Source organism: Pongo pygmaeus, chromosome 5 (assembly GCF_028885625.2).
Source record: "Pongo pygmaeus isolate AG05252 chromosome 5, NHGRI_mPonPyg2-v2.0_pri, whole genome shotgun sequence".
NCBI lineage: Eukaryota > Metazoa > Chordata > Mammalia > Primates > Hominidae > Pongo > Pongo pygmaeus.
In genome coordinates this window covers 85,398,403-85,418,376 of record NC_072378.2, presented here as the reverse complement: position 1 = coordinate 85,418,376, position 19,974 = coordinate 85,398,403, and the positions used below count along the sequence as shown (strand labels likewise).

Sequence of the window (19,974 nt, the reverse complement as noted above, 5' to 3'; positions counted from 1 at the left end):
AGCTACAAGTCAAAAGTCAGACTTTCAAATGTGTTATTTGATAGTGCTATAATAAATGTATTAAAATGTATAGAAGCACATTGGCTAGCAAGATGGCTGAATGGAAACAGCTCCAGTCTGCAGATCCCAGAGAGATCAACACAGAAGGTGGGTGATTTCTGCATTTCCAACTGAGGTACACAGCTCATCTCATTGGGACTGGTTAGAGAGTGGGTGCAGCCCATGGAGGGCAAGCAGAAGTGGGGTGGGGCATCACCTCACCCATGAAGTTCAAAACATCAGGGAACTCCCTCCCCTAGTCAAGAAAAGCCAGGAAGGACTATGCTGTGAGAAACAGTACACTCTAGCCCAGATACTACACTTTTCCCAAGGTCTTCAAAACCTGCAAACCAGGAGATTCCCTTGGGTGCCTGTGCCACCAGCCCCTGAGTTTCAAGCAAAAAACTGGGTGGCTGTTTGGGCAGATACTGAGCTAGCTGCATGAGTTTTTTTTTCATACCCTAGGGCACCTGGAATGCCAACAAGAGAGAACTGTTCATTCCCCTGGAAAGGGGGCTGAAGCCAGGGAGCCAAGAGGTCTAGCTCAGTAGATCCCACCCCTATGGAGCCCAGCAAGCTAAAATCCACTGGCTTGAAATTCTCACTGCCAGCACAGCAGTCTGAAATCGACCTGGGACACTTGAGCTTGGTTGGGGGAGTGGTGTCCACCATTACTGAGGCTTGAGTAGGGGTCTGTCATTTCACAGTGTAAACAAACCCCTGGGAATTTCGACTGGGGTTGAGCCCACCACAGCTAAGCAAAGCCACTGTAGCCAGACTGCCTCTCTAGATTCCTCCTCTCTGGGCAGGGGATCTCTGAAAAAAAAGGCAGCAGCCCCAGTCAGAGGCTTATAGATAAAACCCCATCTCTCTGGGACAGAGCACTTGGGGGAAGTGATGGCTGTGGGCACAGCTTCAGCAAACTTGAATGTCCCTGTCTGCTGGCTCTGAAGAGAGCAGTGAACCTCCCAGCACAGCATTCAACCTCTGCTATGAAACAGATGGACTCCTCAAGTGGATCCCTGACCCCCACACCTCCTAACTGAGAGATACCTCCCAGCAGGGGTCAACAGACACCTCATACAGGAGAATTCCAGCTGGCATCTGGCAGGTGCCCATCTGAGACAAAGCTTCCAGAGGGAGGAACAGGTGTTGCTGTTCTGCAGCCTCCGCTGGTGATACCCAGGCAAACAGGGTCTGAAGTGGACCTCCAGCAAACTTCAGCAGACCTGCAGCAGAGGGGCCTGACTGTTAGAAAGAAAACTAACAAAAAGAAAAGAATAGCATTAACATAAGCAAAAAGGACATCCACTCAGAAACCCCATTCGATGATCACCAACATCAAAGACCAAAGGTACATAAATCCACGAAGATGAGAAAAAACCAGAGCAAAAAGGCTGAAAATTCCAAAAACAAGAACACCTCTTCTCTTCCTAAGGATCACAATTCCTCACCAGCAAGAAAACAAAACTGGACAGAGAATGAGTTTGATGAATTGAAAGAAGTAGGCTTCAGAAGGTGGGTAATAACAAACTCTTCCTAGCTAAAGAAGCATGTTCTAACCTAATGCAAGGAAGCTAAGAACATTGAAAAAAGGTAACATGAATTGCTAACTAGAATAACCAGTTTAAAGAAGAACATAAATGACCTGATGGAGCTGACAAACACAGCACGAGAACTTTGTGAAGCATACACAAGTATCAACAGCCAAATCAATCAAGTGGAAGAAAGGATATCAGAGATTGAAGATCAACTTAATGAAAAAAAGTGTGAAGACAAGATTAGAGAAAAGAGAATGAAAAGAACAAACAAAGCCTCCAAAAAATATGGGACTATGTAAAAAGACCAAACCGACGTTTGATTGTTATACCTGAAAGTGAGGGGCAGAACGGACCAAGGTGGAAAACACTCTTCAGGATATTATCCAGGAGAACTTCCCCAACCTAGCAAGACAGACCAACATTCAAATTCATGAAATACAGAGAACACCACAAAGATACTCCTCAAGAAGAGCAACCTCAAGACACATAATTGTTCAATTAACCAATGTTGAAACGAAGGAAAAAATGTTAAGGGCAGTCAGAGAGAAAGGTCGGATTGTCCACAAAAGGAAGCCCATCAGACTAACAGCGGATCTCTTGGCAGAAACACTACAAGCAAGAACACAGTGGGGGACAATATTCAACATCCTTAAAGAAAAGAATTTTCAACCCAGAATTTCATATCCAGACAAACTAAGCTTCGTAAACAAAGGAGAAATAAAATCCTTTACAGACAAGCAAATGCTGACAGATTTTGTCACCACCAGGCCTATCTTACAAGAGCCCCTGAAGGAAGCACTAAACATGGAAAGAAACAATCGGTACCAGCCACTGCAAAAACATACCAAATTGTAAAGACCATTGACACTATGAAGAAACTGCATCAACTAATGGGCAAAATAACCAACTAACATCATAATGACAGGATCAAATACACACATACCAATATTAACCTTAAATGTAAATGTGCCAAATGCCCCAATTAAAAGACACAGACTAGAAAATTAGATAGAGTCAAGACCCATCCATGTGCTGTATTCAGGAGACATATCTCATGCACAAAGACACACATAGGTTTAAAATAAAGGAATGGAGGAATATTTATGAAGCAAATGGAAATCAAAAAAAAAGCAGGGGTTGCAATCCTAGTCTCTGATAAAACAGACTTTAAATAAACAAAGATCAAAAGAAACAAAGAAGGGCATTATATAATGGTAAAGGGATTAATGCAACAAGAAAAGCTAACTATCCAAAAAATATGTGTACCCAATACAGAAGCACCCAGATTCATAAAGAAAGTTCTTAGAGACCTACAAAGAGACTTAGACTCCCACACAATAATAGTGGGAGACCTTAATACCCCACTGTCAATATTAGAGAGATCAACGAGACAGAATATTAACAGAATATTCAGGACTTGAACTCAGCTCTGGACCAAGCAGACCTAATAGACATCTACAGAACTCTCCACCCGAATTCAACAGAATATGCATTCTTCTCAGCACCACATTGCACTTATTCTAAAATTGACCACATAATTGAAATAAAAAAAACTCCTCAGCAAGTGAAAAAGAATGAAAATCATAACAGTCTCTCAGACCACCATGCAATCAAATTAGAACTCAGAATTAAGAAACTCACACAACTGCATGAAAACTGAACAGCCTGCTCCTGAATCACTACTGGGTAAATAATGAAATTAAGTTAGAAATAAAGATGTTCTTTGAGACCAATGAGAAAACAGACACAATGTACCAGAATCTCTGGGACACAGCTAAAGCAGTGTTTAGAGAGAAATTTATAGCACTAAAGGCCCACAGGGGAAAGCAGAAAAAATCTGAAATTAACACCCTAACATCACAACTAAAAGAACTAGAGAAGCAAATGCAAACAAATTCAAAAGCTAGCAGAATACAAAAAATAACTAACATCAGAGTAGAACTAAAGGAGACAGAGACATGAAAAACCCCTCAAAAGAAATCAAGGAATCCAGGAGTTGGTTTTCTGAAAAGATCAACAAAATAGATAGACCAGCCTAATAAAGAAGGATGGAGAGAAGAATCAAATACACACAATAAAAAATGATACAGGGGATATCACCACTGATCCTACAGAAATACAAACCTAACATCAGAGAATACTATAAACACCTCTACGCAAATAAACTAAAAAATCTGGAAGAAATGGATAAATTCCTGGACACATACACCCTCCCAAGTCTAAATCAGGAATAAGTCAAATCCCTGAATAGGCCAATAACAAGTTCTGAAATTGAGGAAGTAATTAATAGCCTAACAAGAAAAAAAAGTTCGAGACCAGACAGATTAACAGCTGAATTCTACCAGCAGTACAGACAGGAGCTGGTACCATTCCTTCTAAAACAATTCCAAAAAAATAGAAAAAGAGAGACTCCTCCATAACTGATTTTATGAGGCCAGCATCATCCAGACACCAAAACCTGACAGAGACACGACAACAACAAGAAAATTTCAGGCCAATATCCCTGATGAATATTGATGTGAAAATCCTCAATAAAATATTGGCAAACTGAATCAACTAGCACATTGAAAAGCTTATGCACAATGATCAAGTCAGCTTTATTGCTGGAATGCAAGGCTGGTTCAACATATGCAAATCAAAAAATGTAATCCATCACATAAACAGAACCAATGACAAAAACCACATGATTATCTCAGTAGATGCAGAAAAGGCTTTCCATAAAATTCAACACCCCTTCATGCCAAAAATCCTCAATAAACTGGGTATGGATGAAATGTATCTCAAAAAAATAAGAGCTATTTATGACAAACTCACAGCCAATATTATACTGAATGGACAAAAGCTGGAAACATTCCCTTTAAAAACTGGCACAGCACAAGGATGCCCTCTCTCACCACTCCTATTCAACAAAGTATTGGAAGTTCTGGCCAGGGCAATCAGGCAAGAAAAAGAAATAAAGGGTATTCAAATAGAAAGAGAGGAAGTCAAATTGTCTCTGTTTACATTACAGATGACATGATTGTATATTTAGAAAACCCAATCATCTCAGCCCAGAATCTCCTTAAGCTGATAAGCAACTTCAACAAAGTCTCAGGATACAAAATCAATATGCAAAAATTACAAGCATTCCTATACACCAATAATAGACAAACAGCCAAATCATGAGTGAACCCCCATTCACAATTGCTACAAAGAGAATAAAATACCTAGGAATACAACTTACAAAAGATATGAAGGACCTCTTCAAGAAGAACTACAAACCACTGCTCAAGGAAATGAGAGGACACAAACAAATGGAAAAACATTTCATGCTCATGGATAGGAAAAACCAATATCCTGAAAATGGTCATAATACCCAAAGTAATTTATAGATTCAGTGCTATCCCCATCAAGCTACCATTGACTTTCTTCACAGAATTAGAAGAAACTAATTTAAAGTTCATATGGAACCAAAAAAGAGTCCTCATAGCCAACACAATCCTAAGCAAAAAGAACAAAGCTGGAGGCATCATGCTACCTGACTTCAAATTATACTACAAGGCTACAGTAACCAAAACTGCATGGCACTGGTGCCAAAACAGATATAAGACCAATGGAACAGAACAGAAACCCCAGAAATAACACCACACATCTACATCCATCTATCTTTGACAAACTTGACAAAAACAATCAATAGGGAAATGATTCACTATTAATAAATGGTGTTGGGAGAACTGGCTAGCCATATGCAGAAAACTGAAACTGGACCCCTTCCTTACACCTTATACAAAAATCAACTGTAGATGGATTAAAGACTTAAAAATCAAACCTAAAACTGTAAAAACCCTAGAAGAAAATCTAAGCAATACCATTCAGGGCATAGGCATGTGCAAAGACTTCAAGACTAAAACACGAAAAGCAATGGCAACAGAGGCAAAATTGACAAGTGGGATCTAATTAAACTGAAGAGCATCTGCACAGCAAAAGAAACTATCATCAGAGTGAACAGGCAACCTACAGAATTGGAGAAAAATTTTGCAATCTATCCATCTGACAAAGGGCTAATATCCAGAATCTAGAAAGAAGTTAAACAAATTTACAGGAGAAAAACAAACATCCCCATCAAAAAGTGGGCAGAGTATATGAACAGACACTTCTCAAAAGAAGACATTTATGTGGCCAACAAACATATGAAAAAAAGTTTATTATCACTGGTCATTAGAGAAATGTAAATCAAAACCACAATGAGATACTATTTCACATCAGTTAGAATGGCAATCATTAAAAAGTCAGGAAACAACAGATGCTGGAGAGAATGTGGAGAAATACGCATGCTTTTACACTGTTGGTTGGATTGTAAATTAGTTCAAACATTGTGGAAGACAGTGTGGCAATTCCTCAAGGATCTAGAACAAGAAATACCATTTGACCCAGCAATCCCATTACTGGATATATATTCAAAGGATTATAAATCATTCTACTATAAAGGTACATGCACACATATGTTTCCTGTGGCACTGTTCACAATAGCAAAGACTTGGTACCAACCCAAATGCCCATTATTGATAGACTGGATAAAGAAAATGTGGTACATATACACTATGGAATACTATGCAGCCATAAAAAGGATGAGTTCGTGTTCTTTGCAGGGACATGGATGAAGCTAGAAAACGTCATTTTCAGCAAACTAACACAAGAACAGAAAACCAAACACCACCTTGTTTTCACTCATAGGTGGGAGTTGAACAATGAGTACACATGAACACCGGGAGGGGAACATCACACACTGGGGCTTGTCAGAGGGTGTGGGGCTAGGGGAGGGATAACATTAGGAGAAATACCTAATGTAGATGACGGGTTGATGGGTGCAGCAAACCACCATGGCACGTGTATACATATGTAATAAACCTGCAAGTTCTGCACGTGTCCCAGAACTTAAAGTTTTATATATATATATATAGAGAGAGAGAGAGAGAGAGACAGAGAGAGAGAGAGAGAAATGAAAATAAAGAAAACAAGCCAGGTGCAGTGACTCATGCCTGTAATCCCAGCACTTTGGGAGTCCAAGGCAGGTGGTTTCCTTGAGCCCAGGAGTTCCAGACCAGCCTGGGCAACGTGACAAAAGGCCTTCTCTACAAAAACATACAAAAATTAGTTGGGTGTGGTGGAACATGCCTGTAGTCCCAGCTAGTTGGAAGGCTGAGGCGGCATGATCACCTAAGCCCAGTGAGTTTGAGGCTGCAGTGAGCAGTGATTGCACCACTGCACTCCAGCTTGGATGACAGACAGCCTAAAAAAAAAGAGAGGAAAAAAAGAAAGAAAAGAAAGAAAGAAAGAGAAAGAAAGGAAAGAAAGAAAGAAAGAAAGAAAGAAAGAAAGAAAGAAAGAAAGAAAGAGAAAGAAAGAAAGAAAGAAAAAGAAAGAAAGAAAGAAAGAAAGAAAGAAAGAAAGAAAGAAAGAAAGAAAGAAAGAAAGAAAGAAAGAAAGAGAAAGAAAGAAAGAAAGAAAGAAAAAAAGAAAGAAAGAGAAAGGAAGGAAGGAAGGAGGGGAGGGAGGGAGGAAGGAAGGAAGGAAGGAAGGAAAGAAGGAAGGAAGGACCAAAACTTATGTAACACAGCAAAAGCAGTGCTAAAAGGGGAATTTATGACTATAAATGCTTACATTAAAAAACAAGAAAGATCTGAAATAAAAAACCTAACTTTACAATTTAAGAGACCAGAAAAAGAAGAAAAAGTAAACTCAAACCCAGCAGAAGGAAGGTAATAATAAAGAATAGAGCATAGATAAACAAAATAAAGAATGGAAAAATAATTGAAAATCAACAAAACTGAAAGTTGGCTCTTTAAAAAAAAAAGACAAAACTTTCACTGTATGGACTAGAAAAAAAAGTAAGCTAAAATTACTAAAATAAGAAATGATAGAAAGGAGATTACTATTTATTCTACAGAAATAAAATGGAATATAAGAGTACTATGGACAATTGTATGAGAACAAATTGGATAACCTAAATGAAATGAACAAGTCCCTGGAAACAAAACCTACCAACTTAGCAATAAAGAAACAAAAAAATCTGAATAGCTCTATAAATAGTAAGAAAATTGAATCAGTAATCAAATACCTCTTAACAAAGAAAGGTCATGAACCTAACGGCTTCACTGGTAAATTATAGCAAACATTAAAGAACTGATGCCAATCTTTCTCAAGATTTTTCAAAAAAATTGAAGAGAAGAAAATAATCCTCTTTTTAAGAGACCAGCATTAATCTAACACCAAAGCCAAAGACACTATAAGAAATCTACAGATATCCCATATAAACATTGATGCAAAAATCCCCAACAAAATGCCCAAATTGAGCATATTAAAAGGATTATACACCATAATCAAGCAAAATTTATTTCTTGAACGAAAGGATGGTTCAACATGTGAAAATTGATCAGTGTAATCAATCACATCAACAAAATGAAAGGAAAAAAACACATAATCTCAAAGCAGAAAAATTACAAAATTGGCCGGGTGCAGTGATTCACGCCTGTAATCCCAGCACTTTGGGAGGCTGAAGCGGGTGGGTCACAAAGTCAGGAGATGAAGACCATCCTGGCTAACATGGTGAAACCCCGTCTCTACTAAAATTACAAAAAATTAGCCAGGCATGGTGGTGGGCGCCTGTAGTCCCAGCTACTCTGGAGGCTGAGGAAGGAGAATGGTGTAAACCCAGGAGGTGGAGCTTGCAGTGAGCCGAGATCAAGCCACTGCACTCCAGCCTGGGCAACAAAGCGACACTCTGTCTCAAAAAAAGAAAAAAAATTACAAAATTTAACACCCTTTTTATGATAGAACCACTCAACAAACTAGGAATAGAAGGAAGCTATCTCAATATAATACAAGCCTATGTTAAAAACATACAGCAAAGCAAGGGTGTTGCTTTCACCACTTCTATTCAACATAGCAATGGAAGTCCTAGCCAGAGCAAGTAAGCAAGAGAAATAAGTCATCCAAATAAGAAAGGAAACAAAATTGTCTCTGTTCATGGATGATAGAATCTTACATGTAGAAAGACCCAAAGATTCAACAAAAAAAATTTTAGAACTAATTAAATTAATTCAGCAAAGTAGTAGAATACAGAGAGAACACACCAAAATCTGTGTTACAAATTCTATACACTAACAATGAACAATTTGAAAAGGAAATTAAGAAAACAATTCTATTTCCAGTAGCATCAAAAAGAATAAAGTACTTCAAAATTAACTTAACCAAGAAAGTCAAGGACTGTAAAATGTTTCCAAAGAAATTAAAGGAAATGTAAATAAATGGAACAACATCCTATGTTCATGAATTGGAAGACTAAATATTGTTAAGATCTCAATACTACCATAGCAATCTACAATTTTAATACAATCTCTATCAAAATCCCAATGACTTTTTGGCAGAAATAGAAAAATCCATTCTAAAATTTATGAAGAATTCAAGCAGCTGTGAATAGCCTAAACAATCATGTAGAAGAACAAACCCAGAGGATTTACCTGAATTTAAAACTTACTACAAAGCTACAGTAATTAAAATTGTATGTCTACCAATGGGTCAGTAAAAAAAGAAAAGAAAAAGAAAAAAGAAATACTGCAATATTGGCATAAAGATAGATATGTAGACCAATCAAATAGAAGAGGAAACCCAGAAATAAACTCTCACATTTATGATCTAATGATTTTCACAAGGGTGCCAAGACCATTCAAGAGAGAAAAGACAGTCTTTTCAACAAATGCTGCTTAGAAAACTGGATATCCACTTGCAAAAGAATGAAGTTGCACTTTTACCTAATGCCATATACAAAAAAAAACTCAAAATTGATCAAAGACTGAAATGTAACATCTAAAACTATAAACTCTTAGAAAAAACTATAAGACAAAAGCTTCATGGCATTGGATTTGACAACAAATTTCTTGGATATGACACCAAAAGCACAGGAAACTAAAGAAAAAATAGGCAAAATACTTGAACTTTTTTTTTCAATTTTAGAACTACATTTTAATATAATGTGAATCTAAACTCCTACATTTACAACAAGAAAACCCTTAAAATTACTGATTGATTCAAAATGCCTTTATAGAAAATTTAATTTGTAACAAAAACTTGGTACTGGGTGCAAAGGCTCCACGGGTTTTTTTGTGCTTTGGGGTTTTCAGTTTTGTCATTTTGTTTTGTTTTTTGTTTTGTTTTGCTGTTTTTTAACAAAAGTTCCAAGCGACAGGACCAAGAACATGGGGTTCGGATATCGACAACAGCAGGCATTTTCTCTTCCTCTACTTCAAGGGAGGTCAGGAGAAAACGGCTTGCATAGCTTCATGAAACACTATCTTGAGGCCTGGCTGAACACTCCAGGTATTCTACAGTACCTAAACCCTGCCGTTAGGTGATGGAAGTCTGCTTCTTCTCCTTCAGTGTTTCAATCTTGTCTTTCTCTCCCTAAGATCAAGTTTAGTTCCCACAAGGATGATGGGAGTGTTGTGACAATGGTGCTGCACTTCAGGACACCCCTTGGCATGGACATTTTCTAATGAAGCAGGACTCACAAGGGAAAAGAAAATTAAGAATACATCTGTTTATGGATAGGAACGGGGGTGGGGATCGTAATCTGTCCACCTGTGTAATCTTCTTGTCTACTTGTATCTCATAAACCCAGATTCACCGATTTCTCATTTAGCATAACACTGGCATAGAGATTGTCAAAGACAATAGGGATGTATTCTCCAGGTTGTATAGCTGATCACTGATGAATTGTTAAGTTTTCCCTACAGCTCCATCTCCCACCACCACACACTTGATGGCCAACATCTCGGCCGCTGGTTGGGCTGGCTATGGCAGAAATAGTGGGCTCAGGGTACTGCAGGTGGGGCACGGATGCAGGCTACCAGCACTGGGTGCCTGGCTGCTATCGGCAATGCCTCACCCTCCTCCAGCTGGAAGCAGAAGCCCAGCAGCTTCCATCAGCCAAAGTTGAAGGAAACTGCCCAAGAATAATTTTAAATGTCTTTAAATCAAAATACTATACTAACAAAGTAAAAGGGCAATGTACACAACGAGAGGAAATATTTGCAATTTGTGTATCTAATGTGAGATTAATATCCAGAATTTATAGAGAACTCTTAAAACTCAACAGCAATAAAAGAAAACAAATAACCTTATTCAAAAATAGACAAAGGATTTCAATGGGCATTTCTCCAAAGGAGACATACAAATAGCAAAGATGTTCAACATCATTAATCATTAGGGAAATGCAAGTCAAAACTGCAAGATACCACTTCATTTCCATTAGGGTTGTTAATATTAAAAAGAAAAAGAAAATAACAAATATTAGTAAGGAGTGGAAAAGTTGAAACCCTTGTGCACTGCTGCTCGGAAAGTAAAATAGTACAGCCACTGTGGAAAACAGCATGGCAGTAACTTTGAAAAATTAAAAACAGAGTTACCATGTAATCCAGTGAATCCATTTCTGGCTATATACACAAAAAAAATGAAAGCAGGCACTTTGAGAGATATTTGTACCCCCATGTTAATAGCAGCATTATTCTAAATAGCTAAAACATAGAAACAACCCAAGTGTCTATTGAGTACTAAATGGATAAGCAAGATGTGGTACATGCATACAATTGAATATTATTCAGCCTCAAGGAGGTGAATGCTAATACATGCTACAACTTGGATGCACCTTGAGGACGTTATGCTAAGTGAAATAAGCCAGTTACAAAGAGACAAATATTTTATTATTCCCCTTATAGGAGTTGTCTAGAGTAGTCAAATTCATAGATGCAGAAAGAATAGTAGTTGCCAGTAAAGAAATAAAATAGAAGTCCCTCTCCCTCTCCCTCTCCCTCTCCCTCTCCCTCTCCCTCTCCCTCTCCCTCTCCCTCTCCCTCTCCCTCTCCCTCTCCCTCTCCCTCTCCCTCCCCTTTCTTCGGTCTCCCTCTCCTTCTTTTTTCGGTCTCCCGCTGTTATCGAAGCTGGACTGTACTGCCATGATCTTGGCTCACTGCAACCTCCCTGCCTCGGGCTCCTGTGACTCTCCTGCCTCGGCCTGCCGAGTGCCTGGGATTGCAGGCGCGCGCCGCCACGCCTGAATGGTTTTTGTATTTTTGGTGGAGACGGGGTTTCACCGTGTTGACCGGGCTGGTCTCCAGCTCCTGGCCTCGAGTGATCTGCCTGCCTCGGCCTCCCGAGGTGCTGGGTTTGCAGACGGAGTCTCGCTAACTCAATGCTCAATGGTGCTCAGGCTGGAGTGCAGTGGTGTGATCTCGGCTCGCTGCAACCTCCACCTACCAGCCTCCTGCCTTGGCCTCTTAAAGTGCTAAGATTACAGCCTCTGCCCCGCCGCCACCCCGTCTAGGAAGTGAGGAGCATCTCTGCCTGGCTGCCCATCGTCTGGGATGTGAGGAGCCCCTCTGCCCGGCCGCCCTATCTGGGAAGTGAGGAGCGCCTCTGCCCGGCCGCCCATCGTCTGGGATGTGAGGAGCGCCTCTGCCCGGCTGCCACCCCGTCTGGGAGGAAGTGAGGAGCGCCTCTGCCCGGCTGCCCCGTCTGGGAGATGAGGAGCACCTCTGCCCGGCTGCCCCGTCTGGGAGGTGAGGAGCGCCTCTGCCTGGCCGCCACCCCGTCTGGGAGGAAGTGAGGAGCGCCTCTGCCCGGTTGCCCCATCTGGGAAGTGAGGAGCGCCTCTGCCTGGCCGCCACCCCGTCTGGGAAGTGAGGAGCACCTCTGCCCGGCTGCCACCCCATATGGGAAGTGAGGAGCGCCTCTGCCCAGCCGCCCCTTCTGGGAGGTGAGGAGCGCCTCTGCCCAGCCGCCCCGTCTGGGAGGTGAGGAGTGCCTCTGCCCGGCCGCCCCGTCTGGGAGGTGAGGAGCGCCTCTGCCTGGCCGCCGCCCCGTCTGGGAGGTGAGGAGCGCCTCTGCCTGGCCGCCATCCCGTCTGGGAGGAAGTGAGGAGCACCTCTGCCCAGCTGCCCCATCTGGGAAGTGAGGAGCGCCTCTACCCGGCTGCCACCCCGTATGGGAAGTGAGGAGTGCCTCTGCCAGGCCGCCCACTCTGGGAAGTGAGGAGCGCCTCTGCCTGGCCGCCCACTCTGGGAGGTGAGGAGCGCCTCTGCCTGGCCACTCCGGCTGGGAAGGGAGGAGCGCCTCTGTCCGGCCACCCCGTCTGGGAGGTGAGGAGCGCCTCTGCCCGGCCGCCACCCCGTCTGGGAGGAAGTGAGGAGCACCTCTGCCCGGCCGCCCCATCTGGGAAGTGAGGAGCGCCTCTGCCCAGCCGCCACCCCGTCTGGGAGGAAGTGAGGAGCGCCTCTGCCCGGCTGCCCCATCTGGGAAGTGAGGAGCGCCTCTGCCTGGCTGCCACCCCGTCTGGGAAGTGAGGAGCGCCTCTGCCTGGCCACCACCCCGTCTGGGAGGAAGTGAGGAGCGCCTCTGCCCGGCCGCCACCCCGTATGGGAAGTGAGGAGCGCCTCTGCCCGGCTGCCACCCCGTCTGGGAGGAAGTGAGGAGCACCTATGCCCGGCTGCCCCATCTGGGAGATGAGGAGCACCTCTGCCCGGCCGCCCCATCTGGGAGGTGAGGAGTGCCTCTGCCTGGCCGCCACCCCGTCTGGGAGGAAGTGAGGAGCGCCTCTGCCCGGCTGCCCCATCTGGGAAGTGAGGAGCGCCTCTGCCCGGCCGCCACCCCATATGGGAAGTGAGGAGCGCCTCTGCCTGACCACTCCGTCTGGGAGGTGAGGAGTGCCTCTGCCCGGCCGTCACCCCGTCTGGGAGGAAGTGAGGAGCACCTCTGCCCGGCTGCCCCGTCTGGGAGATGAGGAGCACCTCTGCCCGGCCGCCCCGTCTGGGAGATGAGGAGCACCTCTGCCCGGCCGCCCCGTCTGGGAGGTGAGGAGCGCCTCTGCCTGGCCGCCACCCCGTCTGGGAGGAAGTGAGGAGCGCCTCTGCCCGGCTGCCCCATCTGGGAAGTGAGGAGCGCCTCTGCCCGGCCGCCACCCCATATGGGAAGTGAGGAGCGCCTCTGCCTGGCCACTCCGTCTGGGAGGTGAGGAGCGCCTCTGCCCGGCCGCCCCGTCTGGGAGGTGAGGAGTGCCTCTGCCCGGCCATCACCCCATCTGAGAGGAAGTGAGGAGCACCTCTGCCCGGCTGCCCCGTCTGGGAGATGAGGAGCACCTCTGCCCGGCCGCCCCGTCTGGGAGGTGAGGAGTGCCTCTGCCCGGCCGCCACCCCATCTGGGAGGAAGTGAGGAGCACCTCTGCCCGGCCGCCCCCTCTGGGAAGTGAGGAGCGCCTCTGCCTGGCCGCCACCCCGTCTGGGAGGAAGTGAGGAGCGCCTCTGCCTGGCTGCCCCATCTGGGAAGGGAGGAGCGCCTCTGCCCAGGGGCCACACCGTCTGGGAAGTGAGGAGCGCCTCTGCCTGGACACCCCGTCTAGGAGGTGAGGAGCGCCTCTGCCCGGCCGCCCAGTCTGGGAAGTGAGGAGCGCCTCTGCCCGGCCGCCCTGTCTGGGAAGTGAGGAGCGCCTCTGCCTGGCCGCCACCCCGTCTGGGAGGAAGTGAGGAGCGTCTCTGCCCGGCCACCCCGTCTGGGAAGTGAGGAGCGACTCTGCCCGGCCACCCGGTCTGGGAAGTGAGGAGCGCCTCTGCCCGGCCGCCCCCTCTGGGAAGTGAGGAGCGCCTCTGCTCGGCCGCCCCGTCTGGGAGGTGAGGAGCGCCTCTGCCCGGCTGCCACCCGGTATGGGAGGAAGTGAGGAGCGCCTCTGCCTGGGCGGCCCCGTCTGGGAAGTGAGGAGCGCCTCTGCCCGGGCGGCCCCGTCTGGGAAGCGAGGAGCGCCTCTGCCCGGCCGCCCTGTCTGGGAGGTGAGGAGCACCTCTGCCCGGCTGCCCTGTCTGGGAGGTGTACCCAACAGCTCCGAAGAGACAGCGAGCATCGGGAGTGGGCCATGAGGACGATGGCGGTTTTGTTGAAGAGAAGGGGGGGAAGTGTGGGGAAAGGAAGGAGAGATCAGATTGTTGCTGTGTCTGTGTAGAAAGAGGTGGGCATAGGAGACTCCATTTTGTTCTGACTAGGAGAAATTCTTCTGCCTTGGGATGCTGTTGATCTATGGCCTTTCCCCCAGCCCCATGCTCTCTGAAACATATGCTGTGTCAACTCAGGGTTAAATGGATTAAGGGCGGTGCAAGATGTGCTTTGTTAAACAGATGCTTGAAGGCAGCATGCTCTTTAAGAGTCATCACCACTCCCTAATCTCAAGTACCCAGGGGCAGAAACACTGCAGAAGGCCACAGGGTCCTCTGCCTAGGAAAACCAGAGACCTTTATTCATGTGTTTATCTCCTGACCTTCTCTCCACTATTATCCTATGACCCTCCCATATCCCCCTCTCCGAGAAACACCCAAGAATGATCAATAAATACTTCATAAATTAAAAAAAAAAAAAGAAATAAAATAGAAAAAAGAAGGGGCAGTCTGATCCCTGGGAAATCAGCTCTCACGCCATTGCTGTCCATGGGAGTGGGCCTCCTTGACTCCTGCCTGCTGTAGCTAAAATGCCAGAGGGCTGGGGGGCTCATATTTGAGAATACAAAGGGTACAAATGAGCCTCATGTTTTAAATGCAGTCATTAAACTGGTTAACATTAAGGACTAAAAAGGCAAAACCCAATATTAACAATAACAATAATAAAGATAATATATAACTTTTTTTGATGGAAAAAAAAAAAAAAGAATAGTAGTTGCCATGAGGCAGAAATTTAAAATAATAATAATAATAAGTACTGCATTTATTCACTCCAAGAAAAGTAAAAGCTAAGGGCCAGAATGTGGCAAGGCAAAGGTTAAAAAGAAAAGAACAAGTTTTCCTCTGCCTAGCAGCTCACTTCAAGGACAGTTAGAAGATAACGCTGTCCAAATAGCCAAGGCCAAAAAAATAGGCTGCAGACACACCCCCTCCCTTCCAGAGCAAGGTTGAAAGAAAATAAAGAGAAAGACAGGTTCTTTTATGTTACTCTTTTTCCATGCTTCTTAAGCATGATTAGCATGATTACGTTTTACAAATGTCTGTATTTAGCCAGTTCTTGTTTTTCTTTTAATGCAGCTACAAGGCCACAGGCTAGGTCACAAGTAAATGTTATAGTATAGATTATGTGACCTATTACTGTATGATTAACTGCTTTTATTTTGCTACTGTTTTATTTTGCCTCTGTAAGGCTGCTTATAAAAACCCCACTCTGTCTTTGTTCAGGGATCAGCTTTTGGATGTGAATCCTCTGAGCCACTGTGTTCCTAAAATAAACAAATCCTCCTGCACTCTGTATTGGTCTCACCATTCCTCAGTTTACAACATTTTTGGTGACCATGAAGCAACTGGAGACAGCAGGCTTACTGTCTCCTTTGCCTCTGGGGCTAGAGCACGGGCCTCAGGAAACCTGTGACCCCAGGCACCACCAGGAGGACTTCAGCCCAGAAGGGAGATCAGCTCTCCCCTGACACAGTGCCCCTACCCAGCAGCACCATGGAACCTAAAGAGAGGCTACAGGATGAATTCAAAAACAACGTGCTTCAGGAACTGTGGTAAGGTTTTGGAGGCCCAAGGCAGGACCCATCCCTTGGACAGAAAGGGAGCCTGATCACCTCCTGGGTGTGCTGAATAGTTTGACCCACAGGGGCTGGGGGTGATGAGAGTGACTCACGAATTCAGATGAAACTCACACCCCACTGACACAGAATGCGAGAGTGGCTCACTAAGTCAGCTAGTAATCTGGAGGTGGCGAGAGTGGCTTGACACTCCAACTGGGAACTAGAGGTGGCGAGAGTAGCTCTCCACCCCAACTGGGAACTGGAGGTGGTGAGAGTGGCTTGCCACCTCAACTGCAAAACTAGAGGGGGAAAGAGTGGCTCACCACCCTAATTGCAAACATGAGAACTAAAAGTGTGTGAAAGTGTGTGAATGGAGGGGCCTAATTAGGCTCATCAGCTGTGAAGTGGGGAGTCACAGATCTTAATATGGACTGTGTGCACCAAGAAAGTGTGGGGCCAACTAAGACTAGTGGAATTCTGCATACAGCTAATAGGAGCTGCCCTACAGCTCAGAGTTGTAGTAGGAATAAGAACCTCTCCAAAGCCAAGCAGTATCTGAAAAATCCCATAATAGGAGATGGTGTAATTGGCCAAAACAAGAGGAAGAGTGAGTGTGCAAGAGTGAATGTGCTGTGTCTTAAAGGGAGGAATGGGAGGAAAGTCATCAAAACATCAAAACTTACTCTATTGGAGTGCATGTTACAGAACCTTAAGAAAGGTTTTGCAGGGGATTATAGGTTAAGTTAACCCCCTAGAGGTTGAGAACTCTCTGTGAATTAGAATGGCCCACTTTTGGTATTGGATGGCCCACCAAAGGAACTATAGACAGGGAACAATTGGCCATGTATTTAAGGTGGTGGCAGGGGTCAGAGGACAGCCAGTATACCCAGATCAAATTCCTTTATATTGACTCATGGTTAAATATAATACAGACAAAACTGGCATAGATCCAGCCCTGTTTAATGGCTTATTGCAAAAAAGCCAAAAGTGAAAGTAAGAGCAGCTTTGCCAGCAGACACAGAGTTAAACGGAGAATCCCAGAGAGAGCAAGAGAAGCCAGTTTTGCAGCAGCCTCCAGAGGTAACAGAAATTCTTTCTCCATACGTCCCAGCCTACCCCCCTTTTACCAAGACCAACAGACCCCAGGAAACAGATTCAGGAGCTAACACCCCCCAGATCTCACCTTGAATGGAAGGATCAGACCCTCAAGAGGCCATGGAAAGAAGTCAAGAAAGTCAAGTGGGCCGTCTCAGATATGGCCATGCTCGAGCTATGCAAATGCCTCTCAGGGAGATGGGAGGACTTATCTATTATGATGATCAGGATCCCAACTGGGACCCAGAGGATGCAACTCAGCTCCAGCACTTGCAGAGGAACCTAGAGGCATTTCTGCTGGGGCTAAGAGTTGGTAGAAGGAAAGCAATTAATATAAGGAAGATTTCAGAAGTGCTTCAGGGAGCTGACGAGAGCTTAAGCCAGTTTTATGAGGTACTCTGTGAAGCATTCTGGCTTTACACCCCATTTAGCTCTGATGAACATCAGCATATGGTAAACACTTCATTTGTAGGGCAAGCCCAGGGTGACATCAAGCAGAAGTTGCAGGCAGGAATACCCCCCAGTCTATAAAAGTGGCCACAAAGGTGTATGTTAACTGTGACCAGGGAACAAAATGGGAAAGAGCAAAAGCAACAAGCACAACAGCTAGGCATGCCAAGGGTTAAGTCCATCTCCCCAGCCCAGCTTTAGCTGGAAAAAGAGTGGCCCAGGAACCAACACCAGGAGAAGAGCAAGGAAGAAGGAAAGGAGAAAGTAAGAGTAAGTATGAGAAAGGAAAGAAGAAAGTAAAAGGGAAATCAGAAAGAAACAGGAGAGACAGATGGCAGTGTGCAGGGGCAGGGCCCATGCCATTGCCCAGCCCCACTGGCTGGCTGCAGGAGCAGGAGAACTCAGGAAGGAAAAAGGAAAGTAAATTGAAGGCTTAAGAAAAAGGTCAATTGTTGGCAACAGCTCTTATAGAAAGAGAGATTAGCAATGTGAGAGAACACAGTGGACACAGACATGGACGTGGAAGAAGTCAAGTTAGGCAAGGATTCAAGAGCCGCACAAGGCTAGAAAGAGATTAATGTGCGAGATGCAAAAAGAAAGGACACTGGAAGGATGAATGTTCAGAAGGCAATGAGGGAAATGGCCAAGGCCGCGAGACAAAGAGGCCATCGGCCAAGGGCTGCCACACCTTGAAGGAACCAAATACTGATCTGATCAGGCTGGCAGAAGCTGAAGGATGTAAGGACTTGGACAGACCAAGCACCTCTCATTAGGCTTCCAGGAGCCCACAGTCACATTAGAAGTTAAAGGCAGCAGGATTCTGCCATATCTGGATTCCAATTTCTCACTGATGGCTAAGCCACTAGATGGAGTTACAAAAGAGGAGAAAAACAACCCCTCCTCTGGGAAACTGAACAGGAGAAGGAGCCATGCCTTGTGAAAACTTTCTTATAGACTTTACAGAACTGCCCCATGCCAGCTATTGGTACATGCTAGTGCTTGATTTGCACCTTTTCAGGGCAGGTTGAAGCTTTCCCAACCAAGACAGAAAAGGTATGAGAAGTGACTAAAGTACGGTTAAAAGACATTATCCCCAGGTTTGGACTGCCTCTAACTTTAGAGTCAGACAATAGGCCAGCATTTGTAGCTGAAATAGTGCAAAATTTAACAAGACTGTTAAAAATAAAATGAAAGTTACACACAGCATATCAGCTGCAAAGTTCAGGAAAAGGTAGAACGCATGAACCAGACACTCAAGCAGCTACTGAAGAAACACTGTCAGGAAATTCATTAGAGATAGAATCAGTTTTTTGCCTATTGTCCTCCTCCTAGTCAGGTGCACCCCCACCAAACAAACTGGGTATTTGCTCTGTAAGATTTTGTTCAGTCAGCCACCCCCAAATCATAGGTTAAATTAAAGGTGACCTCCAGGAACTAGGGGAATTAGCCTTAAGAAAGCAAATGCAGGCTTTAGGAATAGCCATACATAGTGTTCATAATTAGGTACATGAAAATGTGTATAAGCCTCACATCCCTTTAAATCTGGTGACTCTGTTTAGGTTAAAAAGTAGAATCTAATTTCTCTAGGATTCATGCAGGATAAGCCCTATATTGTAACCTTGTCCACTCCCACTGCTGTTAAAGTTGCAGGTGTTGCGTCTTGGATCCACCACAGCCAGCTAAAACCAGAAGCTCAGGACAAGTGAACCAGCTAGCAGGACCCAGATCACCCAATCTGGCTGATCCCGAGATGAGACCAAGCTGCTGCTGAGGGTGACAGCCCTGCTCTGGTCACTCCGGAGGCTGGCCAGTCTATACATAGCTGACACTTGAGGAAACAACAAGCCCTGTTCTAGACATACACCGGAAGCTGACTAGTCTATGCATGGCTGAAGCTTAAGGACTCATCAAGCAAGTAATGTAGTTAGAAATCTTCTTAAGACTAGTGGTTTTCCTGTATACTAACTGTTTTACTATTGTTCTGTCACTATGCTCAACATTTATCCCAGGTAAGGACCTCTTTTGTCCTTGCTGGATATGAATATAGTGTACATTGTTTTGTCATTTTCATCCCCCTTAACCATGCTAGAAGAAACATCTACAGAAGGGTGTCCCCACTGTAACATACTACTTGGTCAGGGAACAGTATAACTAGAACCCTATTGTACTATACTTATTATGAGTGTACAAGGACTCACTTAGGAGCTTGTACTTATAATCAGACCACCTATTCAATTTGTGACCCAGGAAATGGCCAGCCCTATATATGTTATGACCCTA

General features: G+C 44.7%; 1 pseudogene; it reads right to left on the bottom strand.

The window, feature by feature from the left end:
• Positions 1-9,781: 9,781 nt before the first annotated feature.
• LOC129039081 (ras-related C3 botulinum toxin substrate 1-like) lies at positions 9,782-10,388 on the bottom strand (annotated as a pseudogene).
• Positions 10,389-19,974: the final 9,586 nt, after the last annotated feature.